Source organism: Triticum dicoccoides, chromosome 6B (genome assembly GCF_002162155.2).
Source record: "Triticum dicoccoides isolate Atlit2015 ecotype Zavitan chromosome 6B, WEW_v2.0, whole genome shotgun sequence".
Lineage (NCBI taxonomy): Eukaryota > Viridiplantae > Streptophyta > Magnoliopsida > Poales > Poaceae > Triticum > Triticum dicoccoides.
The window spans coordinates 79,142,693-79,164,021 of record NC_041391.1 but is presented as its reverse complement, the minus strand read 5'-3'; positions in this window follow the sequence as shown (position 1 = coordinate 79,164,021).

Here is a 21,329-nt window from a genome sequence, read left to right as displayed (position 1 = left end):
TCTGCTTTGACAAGACGTGCCAAGGAAACTGCCTCACGATATGTGCGGTCGCTGGTTGCGAAAAACAGTTCGAATAATGACCCGGGCCGTGGCGTGATGTCACACCTTGAAAAGTTGTCAGCAAATTAAATTTATAAAGTATTGTGCCCTCTGCGGTGGTATGTGAAAATTATTTTGCAGAGCCGGACATGATACTTGTGTTCGGAATCTACCTTGGAGTATTCAGAGATGGAACCCGTCTTGCAATGTCGAAGACAATCTATGCGCCGGACTCATCGCCATTGAAGCCTGGTTCAGGGCATACTAAGGGAGTCCTGGACTAGGGGGTATTCGGACTACCGGACTATATACTTTGGCTGGACTGTTGGACTATGAAGATACAAGATTGAAGACTTCGTCCCATGTGCGGATGGGACTCTCCTTTGCGTGGAAGGCAAACTTGGCGATTCGGATATGTAGATTTCCTTCTCTGTAACCGACTCTGTGTAACCCTAGCCCCCTCCGGTGTCTATATAAACCGGAGGGTTTAGTCCGTAGGACAAGAACAACAATCATAATCATAGGCTAGCTTCTATGGTTGAGCCTCTGTGATCTCGTGGTAGATCAACTCTTGTAATGCTCATATCATCAAGATCAATCAAGCAGGAAGTAGGGTATTACCTCCATCCAAAGGGCCCGAACCTGGGTAAACATCGTGTCCCCAGCCTCCTGTTACCATTAGCCTTAGACGCACAGTTTGGGACCCCCTACCCGAGATCCGCCGGTTTTGACACCGACACACATCGGTAGAACCAGTCTCGTGTAAGCGTACGCGTAATGTCGGTCTGAGCCCCTTCATCCAACAATACAGCCGAATCAAAGTATGACATGCTGGTAAGCAGTATGACTATTATCGCCCACAACTCTTTGTGTTCTATTCATGCATATAACATCTACACATAGACCTGGCTCGGATGCCACTGTTGGGGAACGCAGTAATTTCAAAAAAAAAATCCTACGATCATGCAAGATCTATCTAAGTGATGCATAACAACGAGAGTGGAGAGTGTGTCCACGTACCCTCGTAGACCGAAAGAAGAAGCGTTTCAACAACGCGGTTAATGTAGTCAAACTTCTTCGTGATCCAACCGATCAAGTACCGAATGCACGACACCTCCGCGATCTGCACATGTTCAGCTCGATGACGTCCATAGTTTCAAATAGCCGGCTATAGCCCCGCTATGGCTCCGCTATAGCTGTTTGAGCATGTTTCCGCTAAATGATTTCATGTACAATTTGCCTCTATAGCCTCGCTATAGCCCAGCTATAGCCCGCTATAGCCCAGCTATAGCTGTTTTTAAGGGTTGCTGCTATATGCCATAGCCCGCTATTCAAAACATTGGTGACGTCCCTCAAACTCTAGATCCAGCTGAGGTCGAGTGAGAGTTTCGTCAGCACAACAGCATGGTGACGGTGATGATGAAGTTACCGGCGCAGGGCTTCGCCTAAGCACTACGACGATATGACCGAGGTGGAAATATGTGGAGGGGGCACCGCACACGGCTAAAAGATCAACTTGATCAACTTGTGTGTTCTAGGGGTGCCCCCCTCCCCCGTATATAAAGGAGCAAGGGGAGGGGGCCGGCGGCCTCATAGGGTGTGCCCCAAGGGGGGAATCCTACTCCTACTAGGAGTAGGTTCCCCCTTTCCTAGTTGAACTAAGAAGGGAAGGAAAGAGGAGGAGGGGAGAAGGAAAGAGGGGGCCGCCTCCCCTAGCCCTAAACCAATTTGGTTTGGGCCTAAGGGGGCGCACCCCACAACTCCCTTGCTGCCCTCTATTTCCACTAAGGCCCATGAAGGCCCACTGACCCCCCCCACCCCCGGGGGGGGGGGGGGTTCCGGTAACCTCCCGATACTCCGGTAAATGCCCGAACTCATCCGAAACTATTCTGGTGTCCAAACATAACCTTCCAATATATCAATATTCATTTCTCAACCATTTTGAGACTCCTCTTCATGTTCGTGATCACATCCGGGACTCCGAACAATCTTTGGTACATCATATCACATAAACTCATAATAACAATCGTCATTGAACGTTAAGCGTGCGGACCCTACGGGTTTGAGAACTATGTAGACATGGCCGAGACACGTCTCCGGTCAATAACCAATAGCAGAACCCGGATGCTCATATTGGTTCCTACATATTCGACGAAGATATTTGTCGGTCAACCGCATAACAACATACGTTGTTCCCTTTGTCATCAGTATGTTACTTTCCTGAGATTCGATCGTCGGTATCATCTGAAGGAAATATGCCCTAGAGGCAATAATAAAGTTATTATTTATTTCCTCATATCAAGATAAATGTTTATTATTCATGCTAGAATTGTATTAACCGGAAACATAATACATGTGTGAATACATAGACAAACATAGTGTCACTAGTATGCCTCTACTTGACTAGCTCATTAAATCAAAGATGGTTAAGTTTCCTAACCATAGACATGAGTTGTCATTTGATTAACGGGATCACATCATTAGGAGAATGATGTGATTGACTTGACCCATTATGTTAGCTTAGCACTTGATCGTTTAGTATGTTGCTATTGCTTTCTTCATGACTTATACATGTTCCTATGACTATGAGATTATGCAACTCCCATTTACCGGAGGAACACTTTGTGTTCTACCAAACTTCACAACGTAACCGGGTGATTATAAAGGTGCTCTATAGGTGTCTACGAAGGTACTTGTTGAGTTGGCGTATTTCAAGATTAGAATTTATCACTCCGATTGTCGGAGAGGTATCTCTGGGCCCTCTCGGTAATGCACATCACTATAAGCCTTGCAAGCAATGTGACTAATGAGTTAGTTGCGGGATGATGCATTACATAACGAGTAAAGAGTCTTGCCGGTAACGAGATTGAACTAGGTATTGAGATACGGACGATCGAATCTCGGGCAAGTAACATACCGATGACAAAGGGAACAACGTACGTTGTTATGCGATTTCACCGATAAAGATCTTCGTAGAATATGTGGGAATCAATATGAGCATCCAGGTTCCGCTATTAGTTATTGATGGAGATGTGTCTTGGTCATGTCTACATAGTTCTCGAACCCGTAGGGTCCGCACGCTTAAAGTTCGGTGACGATAGGTATTATGAGTTTTTGTGTTTTGATGTACTGAAGGTAGTTCGGAGTCTTGGATATGATCATAGACATGACAAGGAGTCTTGAAATGGTCGAGACGTAAAGATCGATATATTGGACGACTATGTTCGGACACCGGAAGTGTTTCGGGAGGTTTAAGACATTTACCGGAGTACCGGGGGGTTACCGGAACCCCCCGGGGAGTATATTCGGCCTAATGGGCCTTACTAGGAGAAGAGGAGGGGCGGCGAGGGCAGCCACGCACCCCCTCCCCCTCTAGTCCAAATTGGACAAGGAAGGGGGGCCGACGCCCCCTTTTTCCTTCTCCTCCTCTCTCCCTTCCTTCCCTTCTCCTACTCCTACAAGGAAAGGAGGAGTCCTACTCCCGGTGGGAGTAGGACTCCCCCCCTTGGCACGCCCCTCCTGGCCGGCCGCCTCCCCCTCTTGCTCCTTTATATACGGGGGCAAGGGGGCACCTCTAGACACAAAAGTTGATCTGTTGATCTATTCCAGCCGTGTGCGGTGCCCACCTCCACCATATTCCACCTCGGTCATATCATAGCGGTGCTTAGGCGAAGCCCTGCATCTGTAGCAACATCATCACCATCACCAGGCCGTCGTCCTGATGGAACTCTCCCGTGAAGCTCTACTGTATCGGAGTTTGCGGGACGTCATCGAGCTGAACGTGTGCTAAACTCGGAGGTGCCGTATGTTCGGTACTTGGATCAGTTGGATCATGAAGACATACGACTACAAAAACCGCGTTGTGCTAACGCTTCCGCTTTCGGTCTACGAGGGTACGTGGACTCACTCTCCCCGCTTGTTGCTATGCATCACCATGATCTTGCATGTGCGTAGGAAAATTTTGGAATTACTCCGTTCCCCAATAGTGGCATCCGAGCAAGGTTTATGCGTAGTTGTTATATGCACGAGTAGAACACAAATGAGTTGTGGGCGATACAAGTCATACTGCTTACCAGCATGTCATACTTTGGTTCGGCGGTATTGTTGGATGAAGTGGCGCGGACCGACATTACGTGTACACTTACGCGAGACTGGTTCTACCGACGTGCTTTGCACACAGGTGGCTGGCAGGTGTCTGTTTCTCCAACTTTAGTTGAACCGAGTATGGCTACGCCCGGTCCTTGTGAAGGTTAAAACAACACTAACTTGATGAAATATCATTTTGGTTTTGATGCGTAGGTAAGAATGGTTCTTGCTCAGCCTGTAGAAGCCACGTAAAACTTGCAACAACAAAGTAGAGGACGTCTAACTTGTTTTTGCAGGGCATGTTGTGATGTGTGCTACCTCTTGAGCATGCGTTGGTTTTTCCCTTGAAGAGGAAAGGGTGATGCAGCAAAGTAGCGTAAGTATTTTCCTCAGTTTTTGAGAACCAAGGTATCAATCCAGTAGGAGGCTCCTCAAAAGTCCCATGCACCTACAGAAACAAACAAGAACCTCGCAACCAACGCGATAAAGGGGTTGTCAATCCCATCACGGTAACTTGCGAAAGTGAGATCTGATAGAGATAATATGATAAGATAAATATGTTTGGTATTTTTATGATATAGATTGGAACATAAAAGATGCAAATAAAAGTAGATGCAAAACTTATATGATAAAAGACAGACCCGGGGGCCATAGGTTTCACTAGTGGCTTCTCTCAAGATAGCATAATTATTACGGTGGGTGAACAAATTTCTGTCGAGCAATTGATAGAAAAGTGCATACTTATGAGATTATCTAGGCATGATCATGTATATAGGCATCACGTCCGCAACAAGTAGACCGAAATGATTCTGCATCTACTACTATTACTCCACACATCGACCGACTCCTGCCTGCATCTAGAGTATTAAGTTCATAAGAATAGAGTAACACATTAAGCAAGATGACATGATGTAGAGGGATAAAGTCATGCAATATGATATAAACCCCATCTTTTTTCCTCAATGGAAACAATACAATACGTGCCTCGCTGCCCCTGCTGTCACTGGGAAAGGACACTGCAAGATTGAACCCAAAGCTAAGCACTTCTCTCATGGCAAGAAAGATCAATCTAGTAGGTCAAACCAAACTGATAATTCAAAGAGACTTGCAAAGATAACCAATCATACATAAAAGAATTCAGAGGAGATTCAAATATTTCTCATAGATAAACTTGATCATAAACCCACAATTCATCGGATCTCGACAAACACACTGCAAAAAGAGTTACATCGAATAGATCTCCAAGAAGAGGAAGGAGAACTTTGTATCGAGAATCAAAGAGAGAGAAGAAGCCATCTAGCTAATAACTATGGACCCAAAGGTCTGTGGTAAACTACTCACAACTCATCGGAGAGGCCTTGGTGATGATGGAGAGGCCCTCCATGGTTGATTCCCCCTCCGACGGAGCGCCGGCGAAGGCTCCAAGATGGGATCTCGTGGATACAGAAGGTTGCGGCCGTGGAAATAGTTTTTTGTGGAGCTCCTAAATGTTTTTGGGGTACGTGGATATATATAGGAGGAAGAAGTAGGCCGGTGGACGCTCGAGGGGCTCACGAGGGTGGGGGCGCGCCCAACCTTACAGGGCGCGCCGGGCACCCTCGTGACCGCCTCGTTCGCTTCTTGACGTCCACTCCAAGTCTCCTGGATTGCGTTTATTCCAAAAAGATCGCTCCTGAAGGTTTCATTACATTTGGACTCCGTTTGATATTCCTTTCCTTCAAAACACTGAAATAGGCAAAAAAACAGCAATTCGGGCTGGGCCTTCGGTTAGTAGATTAGTCTCAAAAATGATATAAAAGTGTAGAGTAAAGCCCATAAACATCAAAACAAGTAATATAACAACATGGAACAATAAAAAATTATAGATACGTTGGAGACGTATCAAGCATCCCCAAGCTTAATTCCTGCTCGTGCTCGAGTAGGTAAATGATAAAAACAAAATTTTTGATGTGGAATGCTACCTAGCATAATTCTCAATGTTATCTCTTTATTGTGGCATGATTGTTCAAATCCAAATGATTCAAGATAAAAGTTTATAAAACATAAAAATAGTAATACTTTGAAGCATACTAACAAATAATCATGTCTTATCAAAATAGCATAGCCAAAGAAAGCTTATCCCTACAAAATCATATAGTTAGGCCATGCTTCATTTTCATAACATAAAATACTCCCCTTATGCATAACCCCGATGACGAGCCGAGTAATTGGTTCATACTTTTTAATGCGCTTCAGCCTTTTCAACTCTTACGCAATACATGAGCGCAAGCCATGGACATAGTACTATATGTGGTATATGGTGGTGGTTATGAAGACATAGAGGGAGAAGATAGTCTCACATCAACTAGGCGTATGAATGGGCTATGGAGATGCCCATTAATAGGTATCAATGTGAGTGAGTAGGGATTGCCATGCAAATGATGCACTAGAGCTATAAATATATGAAAGCTCAACAAAAGAAACTAAGTTGGTGTGCATCCAACTTGCTTGCTCACGAAGACCTAGGGCATTTTCACGAAGCCCATCATAGGAATATACATGCCAAGTTCTATAATGAAAAATTTCCACTAGTATATGAAAGTGACAACATAGGAGACTCTCTATCATGAAGGTCATGGTGCTACTTTGAAGCACAAGTGTGGTAAAATGATAGTAACATTGTCCCTTCTCTCTTTTTCTCTCATTATTATTTTTATTTTGGCGGGCTTCTTTGGCCTCTCTTTTTTGTATGGGCTCTTTGGCCTCTTTTATTTTTATAAAGTCCAAAGTCTCATCCCGACTTGTGGGGGAATTATAGTCTTCATCATCCTTTCCTCACTTGGGACAATGCTCTAATAATGAAGATCATCCCACTTTTATTGATTTACAACTCAAGAATTACAACTCAATACTTAGAACAAAATATGACTCTATTTGAATGCCTCCGGCGGTGTACCGGGATATGCAATGAATCAAGAGTGACATGTATGAAAAATTATGAAGTTGGCCTTGCCACAAATACGATGTCAACTACATGATCATGCAAAGAGCAATATCACAATGATGGAGCGTGTCATAATAAATGGAACAGTGGAAAGTTCCATGGCAATATATCTCGGAATGGCTATGGAAATGCCATAATAGGTAGGAATGGTGGCTGTTTTGAGGAAGGTAAATAATGGGTGCATGATACCGGTGAAGGTTGCGCGGCATAATAGAGGCTAGCAAAGTGGAAGGGTAAGTGTGCGTATATCCATGGACTCACATTAGTCATAAAGAACTCATATACTTATTGCAAAAAATTATTAGCCCTCGAAGCAAAGTACTACTACGCATGCCCCTAGAGGGATAGATTGGTAGGAAAAGACCATCGCTCGTCCCCGACTGCCACTCATAAGGAAAGCACTCAAAGAACACCCCATGCTACAAATTTGTTACATAACTTTTACCATACGTGCATGCTACGGGACTTGCCAACTTCAACACAAGTATTTCTCAATTTCATAATTACCCAACTAGCATGACTCTAACATTACCACCTTTATATCTCAAAACAATTATCAAGCATCAAATTGACCATAGTTTTTAATGCACTTTCTATGATAGCTTTTATTATACCTAACTTGGATGCTCATCATTCTAGGACCAAATTTATAAGCATAGCAAATACCATGCTGTTTAAAAGACTCTCAAAATAATATAAGTGAAGCATGAGAGATCAACAATTTCTTCAAAATAAAGCCACTGTCATGCTCTAGAAGATATAAGTGAAGCACATAGAGCAAAACTATCTAGCTCAAAAGATATAAGTGAAGCACATAGAGTATTCTAATAAATTCTAAATCATGTGGGTCTCTCCCAAAAGGTGTGCACAGCAAGTATGATTGTTGTAAACTAAAAATCAAATACTCATATCATACAAGATGCTCCAAGCGACACACATATCATGTGGTAAATAAAAATATAGCTCCAAGTAAAGTTACCGATAGATGAGACAAAAGAGGGGATGCCTTCCGGGGCATCCCCAAGCTTAGGCTTTTGGTTGTCCTTTAATATCTTGGGGTGCCATGGGAATCCCCAATCTTAGGCTTTCCCACTCCTTATTCCATAGCCCATCAAATCTTTACCCAAAACTTGAAAACTTGACAACACAAAACTCAACAGGAAATCTCATAAGTTCCGTTAGTGCAAGAAAGAAGAACCACCACATAAGGTACTGTAATGAACTCGTTATTTATTTATATTGGTGTTAAACATACTGTATTCCAACTTCTCTATGGCTCATACCCCCCGATACTAGCCATAGATGCATCACAATAAGCAAACAACACACGAAAAACAGAATCTGTCAAAAACAGAATAGTCTGTAGCAATATGTAACTTTCGAATACTTATGGAACCTTAAAAATCCTACCAAAATAGGAAGTCCTGGGCAATTTGTCTATTGATCTAAAGCAAAAATAATAAACTCAAAATCACGTTTCTGAGATTTACTGAATTTTTTCTGGTGAGCACAAAGTTTCTGTTTTTCAGCAGAATCAAATTAACTTTCACCCAAGGTTATCCTATAGGTTCTACTTGGCACAAACACTAATTAAAACATAAAACCACATTCAACCAGAGGCTATATTATTTATTTACTACTAAACATGAACAAAATGCAAGGAACAAATATAAAATTGGATTGCCTCCCAACAAGCGCTATCGTTTAATGCCCTTAGCTAGGCATAAAAGCGAGAATAGATCTAAGTATTGCCATCTTTGGCATTCAATTCATAAGTCGATCGCATAATAGATTCATAAGGTAATTTCACTTTCTTTCTAGGGAAGTGTTCCATGCCTTTCCTTAACGGAAATTGGAATCTAATATTTCCTTCCTTCATATCAATAATTGCACCAATCGTTCTAAGGAAAGGCCTACCAAGAATAATAGGGCACAAAAGATTGCAATCAATATCAAGAACGATAAAATCTATGGGCACATAATTCCTATCTGCAACAATAAGAACATCATTAATCCTTGAAATCTATTAAAAAACAATTATCATAATTAAATTCCTTGAAATCCAAAGTAGTGGGTTCATTACTATGCAAAGGCTTAATCTCTCCAATCCCACTTTTACCAATTTTAGCATCAAGATCAAAATACTCCAAATCATCAGAACGCTTTTTAACTAAAGTTGATTCATCTCCAGTCCCATCATTATTAAGATTCATATTGCAAAACAGGGATTTAATAGGAGACACATCAATAACTTTTAGATCTTCGTCATTATTTTCATGAAAACTAGAAGAACACACTCTAACAAAGCAATCTTTTTAGCACGCAACCTAGCGGTTCTTTCCTTGCACTCATCAATGGAAATTCTCATAGCTTTGAGAGACTCATTGATATCATGCTTAGGTGGAATAGATCTAAGTTTCAAATAATCAACATCAAGAGAAAGTCTATCAACGTTCCTAGCCAATTCATCAACTTTAAGAAAATTTTCTTCAAGCAAAGCATTGAAATTCTTTTGAGAATTCATAAATTCTTTAACACTATTCTAAAAATCAGAGGGCATCTTATCAAAATTTCCATAAGGGTTGTTGTATGAATTATCATAATTATTAGAGGAATTACTAGGGAACGGCCTAGGATTAAAGTTTCCTTTATACGCGTTGTTACCAAAATTATTCCTACCAACAAAATTCACATCCATAGATTCATTATTATTCTCAATCAAAATAGACAAAGGCATATCATTGAGATCAATAGGAGCACTCTTAGTAGCAAACAATTTCATAAGTTCATCCATCTTTCCACTCAAAACATTAATTTCTTCTATAGTATGAACTTTTTTACTAGTAGATCTTTCGGTGTGCCATTGAGAATAATTAACCATAATGTTATCAAGGAGTTTTGTAGCTTCTCCTAAAGTGATTTCCATAAAAGTGCCTCCCGTGGCCGAATCTAAAAGATTTCTAGAAGCAAAATTCCATCCGGCATAAAATTTTTGTATGATCATCCATAAATTCAAACCATAAGTAGGGCAATTGCGAATCATTAATTTCATTCTTTTCCAAGGTTGGGCAACATGCTCATGATCAAGTTGTTTAAAATTCATAATATCGTTTCTAAGAGAGATGATCTTAGCGGGAGGAAAATACTTAGAGATAAAAGCATCTTTGCACTTATTCCATGAATCAATATTATTTTTAGGCAAAGACGAAAACAAAGTTTTAACACGATCTCTAAGTGAAAACGGAAATAACTTCAATTTAACAATATCATTATCCGTATCTTTCTTATTTTGCAAATCACAAAAATCAACAAAATTATTTAGATGAGTAGCAGCATCTTCACTAGGAAGGCCGGAGAATTGATCTTTCATAAAAAGATTCAACAAAGCAGCAATGATTTCACAAGTTTCAACATCATTAAGAGGATCAATCGGAGTGCTAAGGAAATCAGTATTATTGGTATTGGAAAAGTCACACAATTTAGTATTATCTTGAGCCATCGTGATAAGCAATCCAACACACAAGCACACAAGAGGCAAGCGAAAGAGAGAGGACAACAGGAAAGAGAGGGCGAATAAAACGGCAAAGGTGAAGTGGGGGAGAGGAAAACGAGAGGAAAATGGCAAATAATGTAACGCGAGGGAGATGAGTACTTGGTATGTCTTGACTTGAGCGAAGACCTCCCCGGCAACGGCGCCAGAAATCCTTCTTGCTACCTCTTGAGCATGCGTTGGTTTTTCCCTTGAAGAGGAAAGGGTGATGCAGCAAAGTAGCATAAGTATTTCCCTCAGTTTTTGAGAACCAAGGTATCAATCCAGTAGGAGGCTCCTCAAAAGTCCCACACACCTACACAAACAAACAAGAACCTCGCAACCAACGCGATAAAGGGGTTGTCAATCCCTTCACGGTAACTTGCGAAAGTGAGATCTGATAGAGATAATATGATAAGATAAATATTTTTGGTATATTTATGATATAGATTGGAAAATAAAAGATGCAAATAAAAGTAGATGGAAAACTTATATGATAAAAGATAGACCCGGGGCCCATAGGTTTCACTAATGGCTTCTCTCAAGATAGCAAATTATTACGGTGGGTGAACAAATTACTGTCGAGCAATTGATAGAAAAGTCCATAATTATGAGATTATCTAGGCATGATAATGTATATAGGCATCCCGTCCACAACAAGTAGACCGAAACGATTCTGCATCTACTACTATTACTCCACACATCGACCGACTCCTGCCTGCATCTAGAGTATTAAGTTCATAAGAACAGAGTAACGCATTAAGCAAGATGACATGATGTAGAGTGATAAACTTAGGCAATATGATATAAACCCCATCTTTTTATCCTCGATGGCAACAATAAAATACATGCCTTGCTGCCCCTGCTGTCACTAGGAAATGACACCGCAAGATTGAACCCAAAGCTAAGCACTTCTCCCATGGCAAGAAAGATCAATCTAGTAGGCCAAACCAAACTAATAATTCGAAGAAAGTTGAAAAGATAACCAATCATACATAAAAGAATTCAAAGGAGATTCAAATATTTCTCATAGATAAAATTGATCATAAACCCACAATTCATCGGATCTCGACAAACACACCGAAAAAAGAGTTACATCGAATAGATCTCCAAGATGAGGAAGGAGAACTTTGTATTGAGAATCAAAGAAAGAGAAGAAGCCATCTAGCTAATAACTATGGACCTAAAGGTTGTGGTAAACTACTCACAACTCATCGGAGAGGCCTTGGTGATGATGGAGAGGCCCTCCGTGGTTGATTCCCCCTCCGACGGAGCGTCGGCGAAGGCTCCAAGATGGGATCTCGCGGATACAGAAGGTTGCGGCCATGGAAATAGTTTTTCGTTGAGCTCCTGGATGTTTTCGGGGTACGTGGATATATATAGGAGGAAGAAGTAGGCCGGTGGATGCTCGAGGGGCTCACGAGTGTGGGGGGTGCGCCCACTCTTACAGGGCGCACCGGGCACCCTCGTGACCGCCTCGTTCGCTTCCTGACGTCCACTCCAAGTCTCTTGGATTGCGTTTGTTCCAAAAAGATCGCTCCCGAAGGTTTCATTCTGTTTGGACTCCGTTTGATATTCCTTTCCTTCGAAACACTGAAATAGGCAAAAAAAACAACAATTCGGGTCGGGCCTCCAGTTAGTAGGTTAGTCCCAAAAATGATATAAAAGTGTAGAGTAAAGCCCATAAACATCCAAAACAAGTAATATAATAGCATGGAACAATAAAAAATTATAGATACGTTGGAGACGTATCAATGTGATATGGTCAAGACATGATGCTATATTTTATTGCATGAGATGATAATGTTTTGTAACCAAGTTATCGGCAACTGGCAGAAGCCATATGGTTGGCGCTTTATTGTATGCAATGCAATCACCCTGTAATTGCTTTACTTTATCAGTAAGCGGTAGCGATAGTCGTAGAAGCAATAGTTGGCGAGACGACAATGATGCTATGATGGAGATCAAGGTGTCACGCTGGTGACGATGGTGATCATGACGGTGCTTCGGAGATGGAGATCACAAGCACAAGATGATCATGGCTATATCATATCACTTATATTGATTGCATGTGATGTTTATCCGTTATGCATGTTATTTTGCTTTGATTGACGGTAGCGTTATAAGATGATCTCTCACTAAATTTCCAGGTAAAAGTGTTCTCCCTGAGTATGCACTGTTGCCAAAGTTGGTCGTGCCGAGACACCATGTGATGATTGGGTGTGATAAGCTCAACGTTCATCTACAACGGGTGCAAGCCAGTTTTGCACATGCAGAATACTCGGGTTAAACTTGATGAGCCTAGCATATGTAGATATGGCCTCGGAACACTAAGACTGAAAGGTCGAGCGTGAATCATATAGTAGATATGATCAACATAGTGATGTACACCATTGAAAACTACTCCATTTCACGTGATGATCGGTTATGGTTTAGTTGATTTGGATCACGTGATCACTTAGATGATTAGAGAGATGTCTATCTAAGTGGGAGTTCTTAAGTAATATGATTAAATGAACTTAAATTTGTCATGAACTTAGTACCTGATAGTATATTGCTTGTCTATGTTGTTGTAGATAGATGGCCCGTGCTGTTGTTCCGTTGAATTTTAATGCGTTCCTTGAGAAAGCAAAGTTGAAAGATGATGGTAGCAATTACACGGGCTGGGTCTGTAACTTGATGATTATTCTCATTGCTGCATAGAAGAATTACGTCCTGGAGGCACCGCTGGGTGCCAGGCCTGCTGCAGATGCAATTGCAGACGTTATGAACGTTTGGTAGAGCAAAGCTGACGACTACTCAATAGTTCAGTTTGCCATGCTTTACGGCTTAGAACCGGGACTTCAACGATGTTCCAGAAGTTGAAGTTAATATTTCAAGCAAATGCCCGGATTGAGAGATATGAAGTCTCGAACAAGTTCTATAGCTGCAAGATGGAGGAGAATAGTTCTGTCAGTGAACATATATTCAAAATGTCTGGGTATAGCAATCACTTGATTCAACTGGGAGTTAATCTTCCGGATGATGGTGTCATTGACAGAATTCTTCAATCACTGCCACCAAGCTACAAGAGCTTCATGATGAACTATAATATGCAAGGGATGAATAAGACAATTCCCGAGCTCTTCGCAATGCTAAAGGCTGCGGAGGTAGAAATCAAGAAGGAGCATCAAGTGTTCATGGTCAACAAGACCACCAGTTTCAAGAAAAAGGGACAAGGGAAGAAAAAGGGGAACTTCAAGAAGAACAACAAACAAGTTGTTGCTCAAGAGAAGAAACCCAAGTCTGGACCTAAGCCTGAGACTGAGTGCTTCTACTGCGAGCAGACTGGTCACTGGAAGCGGAACTGCCCTAAGTATTTGGCGGATAAGAAGGATGGCAAGGTGAACAAAGGTATGTGTGATATACATGTTATTGATGTGTACCTTACTAGAGCTCGCAGTAGCACCTGTGTATTTGATACTGGTTCTGTTGCTAATATTTGCAACTCGAAACAGGGACTACGGATTAAGTGAAGATTGGTTAAGGACGAGGTGACGATGCGCGTGGGACATGGTTCCAAAGTCGATGTGATCGTCGTCGGCACTCTACCTCTACATCCTCCTTCGGGATTAGTTTTAGACCTAAATAATTGTTCTTTGGTGCCAGCATTGAGCATGAACATTATATCTGGATCTTGTTTGATGCGAGACAGTTATTCATTTAAATCTGAGAATAATGGTTGTTCTATTTATATGAGTAATATCTTTTATGGTCATGCACCCTTGAAGAGTGGTCTATTAGTGTTAAATCTCGATAGTAATGACACACATATTCATAATGTTGAAGCCAAAAGATGCAGAGTTGATAATGATAGTGCAACTTATTTGTGGCACTGCTGTTTGGGTCATATTGGTGTAAAGTGAATGAAGAAACTCCATACTGATGGACTTTTGGAATCACTTGATTATGAATCACTTGGTACTTACGAACCATGCCTCATGGGCAAGATGATTAAAACACCGTTATCCAAAACTAGGGAGCGAGCAACAGATTCATTGGAAATCATACATATTGATGTATGTGGTCTGATGAATATTGAGGCTCGCGGCGGGTATCGTTATTTTCTCACCTTCACAGATGATTTGAGAAGATATGGGTATATCTATTTAATGAAACATAAGTCTGAAACATTTGAAAAGTTCAAAGAGTTTCCGAGTGAAGTGGAAAATCATCGTAACAAGAAAATAAAGTTTCTACAATCTGATCATGGAGGAGAATATTTGAGTTATGAGTTTGGTCTACATTTGAAACAATGCAGAATAATTTCGCAACTCACGCCACCTGGAACACCACAGCGTAATGGTGTGTCCGAACGTCGTAATCGTACTTTACTAGATATGGTACGATCTATGATGACTCTTACTGATTTACCGCTATTGTTTTGGGGTTATGCTTTAGAGATGACTGCATTCACATTAAATAGGGCACCATCAAAATCCGCTGAGATGACGCCTTATGAACTGTGGTTTGGTAAGAAACCAAAGTTGTCGTTTCTTAAAGTTTGGGGATGCGATGCTTATGTGCAAAAACTTCAACCTGATAAGCTCGAAACCAAATCAGAGAAATGTGTCTTCATAGGATACCCAAAGGAAGCTGTTGGGTACACCTTCTATCATAGATCCGAAGGCAAGACATTCGTTGCTAAGAATGGATCCTTTCTAGAGAAGGAGTTTCTCTCGAAAGAAGTGAGTGGGAGGAAAGTAGAACTTGATGAGGTAACTGTACCTGCTCCATTATTGGAAAGTATTTCATCACAGAAACTGGTTTCTATGACACCTATACCAATTAGTGAGGAAGCTAATGATATTGATCATGAAACTTCAGATCAGGTTACTACCGAACCTCGTACGTCAACCAGAGTAAGATCCGTACTAGAGTGGTACGGTAATCCTATTTTGGAGGTCATGTTACTTGACCATGGCAAACCTATGAACTATGAGGAAGCGATGATGATCCCAGATTCCGCTAAATTGCTTGAGTCCATGAAATCTGAGATGGAATCCATGTATGAGAACAAAGTATGGACTTTGGTTGACATGCCCGATGATCGGCAAGCCATCGAGAATAAATGGATCTTCAAGAAGACTGACGCAGATGGTAATATTACTGTCTACAAAGCTCGACTTGTTGCGAAAGGTTTTCGACAAGTTCAAGGGGTTGACTATGATGAGACTTTCTCACCCGTAGCAATGCTTAAGTCTGTCCGAATCATGTTAGCAATTGCCGCATTTTATGATTATGAAATTTGGAAAATGGATGTCAAAACTGCATTCCTAAATGGATTTCTTGAAGAAGAGTTGTATATGATGCAACCAGAAGGTTTTGTCGATCCGAAAGGTGCTAACAAAGTGTGCAAGCTCCAGCGATCCATTTATGGACTGGTACAAGCCTCTCGGAGTTGGAATAAATGCTTTGATAGTGTGATCAAAGCATATGGTTTTATACAGACTTTTGGAGAAGCCTGTATTTACAAGAAAGTGAGTGGGAGCTCTGTAGCATTTGTGATATTATATGTGGACGACATATTGTTGATTGGAAATGATATAGAATTTCTGGATAGCATAAAAGGATACTTGAATAGAAGTTTTTCAATGAAAGACCTTGGTGAAGCTGCTTATATATTGGGCATCAAGATCTATAGATATAGATCAAGACGCTTAATTGGACCTTCACAAAGCACGTACCTTTATAAAGTTTTGAAGAAGTTCAAAATGGATCAATAAAAGAAAGGGTTCTTGCCTGTATTACAAGGTGTGAAGTTGAGTCAGACTCAATGCCCGACCACTTCAGAAGATAGAGAGAAAATGAAAGATGTTCCCTATGCTTCAGCCATAGGCTCTATCATGTATGCAATGCTGTGTACCAGACCTGGTGTGTGACTTTCTATTAGTTTAGAAGAGAGGTACCAAAGTAATCCAGGAGTGGATCACCGGACAGTGGTCAAAAACATCCTGAAATACCTGAAAAGGACTGAGGATATGTTTCTCGTTTATGGAGGTGACAAAGAGCTAGTCGTAAATGGTTACGTCGATGCAAGCTTTGACACTGATCCGGACGATTCTAAATCGCAAACCGGATACGTGTTTATATTGAATGGCGGAGCTGTCAGTTGGTGCAGTTCTAAACAAAGTGTCGTGGCAGGATCAACGTGTGAAGCGGAGTACATAGCTGCTTTGGAAGCAGCAAGTGAAGGAGTCTGGATGAAGTAGTTCATATCCGATCTAGGTGTCATACCTAGTGCATCGGGTCCAATGAAAATATTTTGTGACAATACTGGTGCAATTGCCTTGGCAAAGGAATCCAGATTTCACAAGAGAACCAAACACATCAAGAGACGCTTCAATTCCATCCAGGATCAAGTCTAGGTGGGAGACATAGAGATTTGTAAGATACATACGGATCTGAATATTGCAGACCCGTTGACTAAGCCTCTTCCACAAGCAAAACATGATCAACACCAAGACTCCATGGGTGTTAGAATCATTACTGTGTAATCTAGATTATTGACTCTAGTGCAAGTGGGAGACTGAAGAAAATATGCCCTAGAGGCAATAATAAAGTTATTATTTATTTCGTCATATCATGATAAATGTTTATTATTCATGCTAGAATTGTATTAACTGGAAACATAATACATGTGTGAATACATAGACAAACATAGTGTCACTAGTATGCCTCTACTTGACTAGCTCATTAAATCAAAGATGATTAAGTTTCCTAACCATAGACATGAGTTGTCATTTGATTAACGAGATCACATCATTAGGAGAATGATGTGATTGACTTGACCCATTCCATTAGCTTAGCACTTGATCGTTTAGTATGTTGCTATTGCTTTCTTCATGACTTATACATGTTCCTATGACTATGAGATTATGCAACTCCCGTTTACCGGAGGAAAACTTTGTGTGCTACCAAACGTCACAACGTAACTGGGTGATTATAAAGGTTCTCTACAGGTGTCTCCAAAGGTACTTGTTGAGTTGGCATATTTTGTGATTAGGATTTGTCACTCCGATTGTCGGAGAGGTATCTCTAGGCCCTCTCGATAATGCACATCACTATAAGCCTTGCAAGCAATGTGACTAATGAGTTAGTTGCGGGATGATGTATTACATAACGAGTAAAGAGACTTGCCGGTAACGAGATTGAACTAGGTATTGAGATACCGACGATCAAATCTCGGCCAAGTAACATACGGATGACAAAGGGAACAACGTATGTTGTTATGCGATTTGACCAATAAAGATCTACGTAGAATATGTGGGAACCAATATGAGCATCCAGGTTCCGCTATTGGTTATTGACCGGAGACGTGTCTCGATCATGTCTACATAGTTCTCGAACCCATAGGGTCCGCACGCTCAAGGTTCAGTGACGATCGGTATTACGAGTTTTTGTGTTTTGATGTACCGAAGGTAGTTCGGAGTCTCGGATATGATCACAGACATGACGAGGAGTCTTTAAATGGCCGAGACGTAAAGATCGATATATTTGATGACTATGTTCGGACACCGAAAGTGTTTCGGGAGATTTCAGACATTTGCCGCAGTACCGGGTGGTTACCGGAACCCCCCGGGGAGTATATTGGGCCTAATGGGCCTTAGTGGGAGAACATGAGGGGCGGCCAGGGCAGCCGTGCCCCCCCTCCCCCTCTAGTCCAAATTGGAGAAGGAAGGGGGGGCGCCCCCCCTTTTTCCTTCTCCTCCTCTCTCCCTTCCTTCCCTTCTCCTACTCCTACAAGGAAAGGAGGAGTCCTACTCCCGGTGGGAGTAGGACTCCCCCCCTTCGCGCGCCCTCCTCCCGGCCGGCTGCCCCCCCTCTTGCTCCTTTATATACGGGGGCAAGGGGCACCTCTAAACACACAAGTTGATCTGTTGATCTATTCCAGCCGTGTGCGGTGCCCCCCTCCACCATATTCTACCTCGGTCATATCGTAGCGGTGGTTAGGCGAAGCCCTTCGTCGGTAGCAACATCATCACCATCACCACGCCGTCGTGCTGGCGAAACTCTTTCGTGAAGCTCTACTGGATCGGAGTTTGCGGGACGTCATCGAGCTGAACGTGTGCTGAACTCGGAGGTGCCGTACGTTCGGTACTTGGATCGGTTGGATCGTGAAGACGTATGACTACATCAACCGTGTTGTGCTAACGCTTCCGCTTTCGGTCTGCGAGGGTACGTGGACTCACTCTCCCCGCTCGTTGCTATGCATCACTATGATCTTGCGTGTGTGTAGGAAAATTTTGAAATTATTACGTTCCCCAACATCATCATACCTAGTTCAATCTCGTTACCGGAAAGTCTCTTCACTCGTCCCATAATACTTCATCCCGCAACTAACTCATTAGTCACATTGTTAGCAAGACTTATAGTGATGAGCATTATCGAGAGGGCCCAGAGATACCTCTCCGGAACACGGAGTGACAAATCCTAATCTTGATCTATACCAATCCAACAAACACCTTCGAAGGCACCTGTAGAGAACCTTTATAATCACCCTTTTACGTTGTGACGTTTGATATCACACAAAGTGTTCCTTCGGTATTCAGGAGTTTCATAATCTCATAGTCTGAGGAACATTTATAAGTCATGAAGAAAGCAGTAGCAACGAAATTGTAACGATCATGATGCTAGCTAAGATAACGGATGGGTCTTGCCCATCACATCATTCTCCTAATGATGTGATCCCGTTCATCAAATGACAACACATGTATATGGTTAGGAAACATAACCATCTTTGATTAACGAGCTAGTCAAGTAGAGGCATACTAGGGACACTATATTTTGTCTATGTATTCACACATGTACTAAGTTTCCGGTTAATACAATTCTAGGGCATACTAGGGACACTATATTTTGTCTATATATCATGAAATAAGAAAATAAATAATAACTTCATTATTGCCTCTAGGGCATATTTTCTTGAGTTACTACTCCCCCGTCAAGCTTAATGGATAGCAGAATGAAGTGGAACATGCGCACACATAACTCATCAATTACATTACTTAATTAACCTCAAATAAGTGAAACCGAATATGCACAAGACAATAACAATCACTTGAAGTTGTAAGGAAAGTGTATTTCCCTTTTGTTTTGATGTTGAAGGAACGCCTTTAGCAAGTTTTCCTCAGTATTTTTGGCTCTGTTTTGTACAAATCATTCATTTACGGTATTTGGGCTAATGAACCCTACATCATAGATTTGTAATCTTTTGCATTCGACGATCTTCAATCTCCATAATATAGTGATAATAATTATATATACATGCAATGAACGAGCTGAGTTAGAGACTTAATTATAGAAGTAATATTTACAGACAATAGCAAGTCATGAGTTGTTTGTCGAGCGCGTCTTGATTGAATAACTGAAATAATTCTACAAATTCAACAGGCATCAGGTCGACTCCAATGAGGTCGTGCTCCTCTTTAATTCTCTCCATCAAACTATCATTCCCAGACTTCCTGCAGCTTTCCAAGTACCAATCATGCAATCTTCACATCATCGTTGTTAGACGAGGGAGCTGATTAGGTTTGACGAGAGGCTTCCCGTGCTCGTATCTAAAGATCTCTACTACCTCAGCTGTTTCAAATATATATTCAAGAATATAAAGGTTCTTTGGGAATGCGATTTACTAGGGGTGAAGTGTACAAGAAAACTCTTCATCGACAACAAAAAGGTCGATGTCACGTCATTCATGTAGTGTGTGGGCTTCCTATCACTACCTCTAAGGATGTACCGATTTCCAAATGACGAAAAACTAGGGCGCTTTCGCCATGCTAAAAATAGCAGCAAGAAACGATTGTGGCCCTAATCATACCGATGATGGTACATTTCATACATGAAATCAGCAACCAATTCTGATCTGAGAGATCCATCTACTATGCCCATTTTTCTTTTCTGACTCTCTATTGCGTTTGTCCATTTCATGTCTGGCTGAAATTGTAGATAATCCTGCTATGAGAAATCCATTCCCCACTTTTTCCTCGCCTCTATGTTGTCTGTCCTTTTACATCATGGTAATGATCAGAAGGTTTATGGAATATGTTGCCTTCGTTTGTTATTATGAACGGAAAGAGAAAGAGAAAGAGAAAGAGTTTTGTTGAGTCCAATGGATACCTAATTTTCACCGAAAAGTTGTTAATTGGCACTATTACTCCGACATACACCTTATAAGATCATTGAACACACGCTCACCTTATAGGATATATTAGTGTGTGACCCCAAGGTTGGGGCAGTCCATCGAACGCTAGATGAAACAAGCAGAAAAACAAAATTAAAGCATGAAAGCGCCCTTTCGAACAGGCAAGTTACTAGCGTGGGGCATACCGAAGAAGAATTGTTTCATTGACAGCAGAAAGGTCAACGTCATTTCATTTGTGTAGCATGCGGGTCTTCCGACACTACCTCTAAGTACGTATCAATCTCAAGATGACGAATAATTGGGGCGCTTTCGCCTTACTAAAAGAAAGCAAGCAAGAAAAGATAATGGTCCTAATCACACCGCTGATGGTACATTTCATGCCTGAAATTGCATCCAGTTCTAACCCGAGAGGTCCATCCATCTATTATGACCATCTTTCTCTTCTGGCTTTCTATTTGCGGCTGTGCATTTCATGCCTTGCTGAAATTGTAGATGTCCCCGATTCAAGA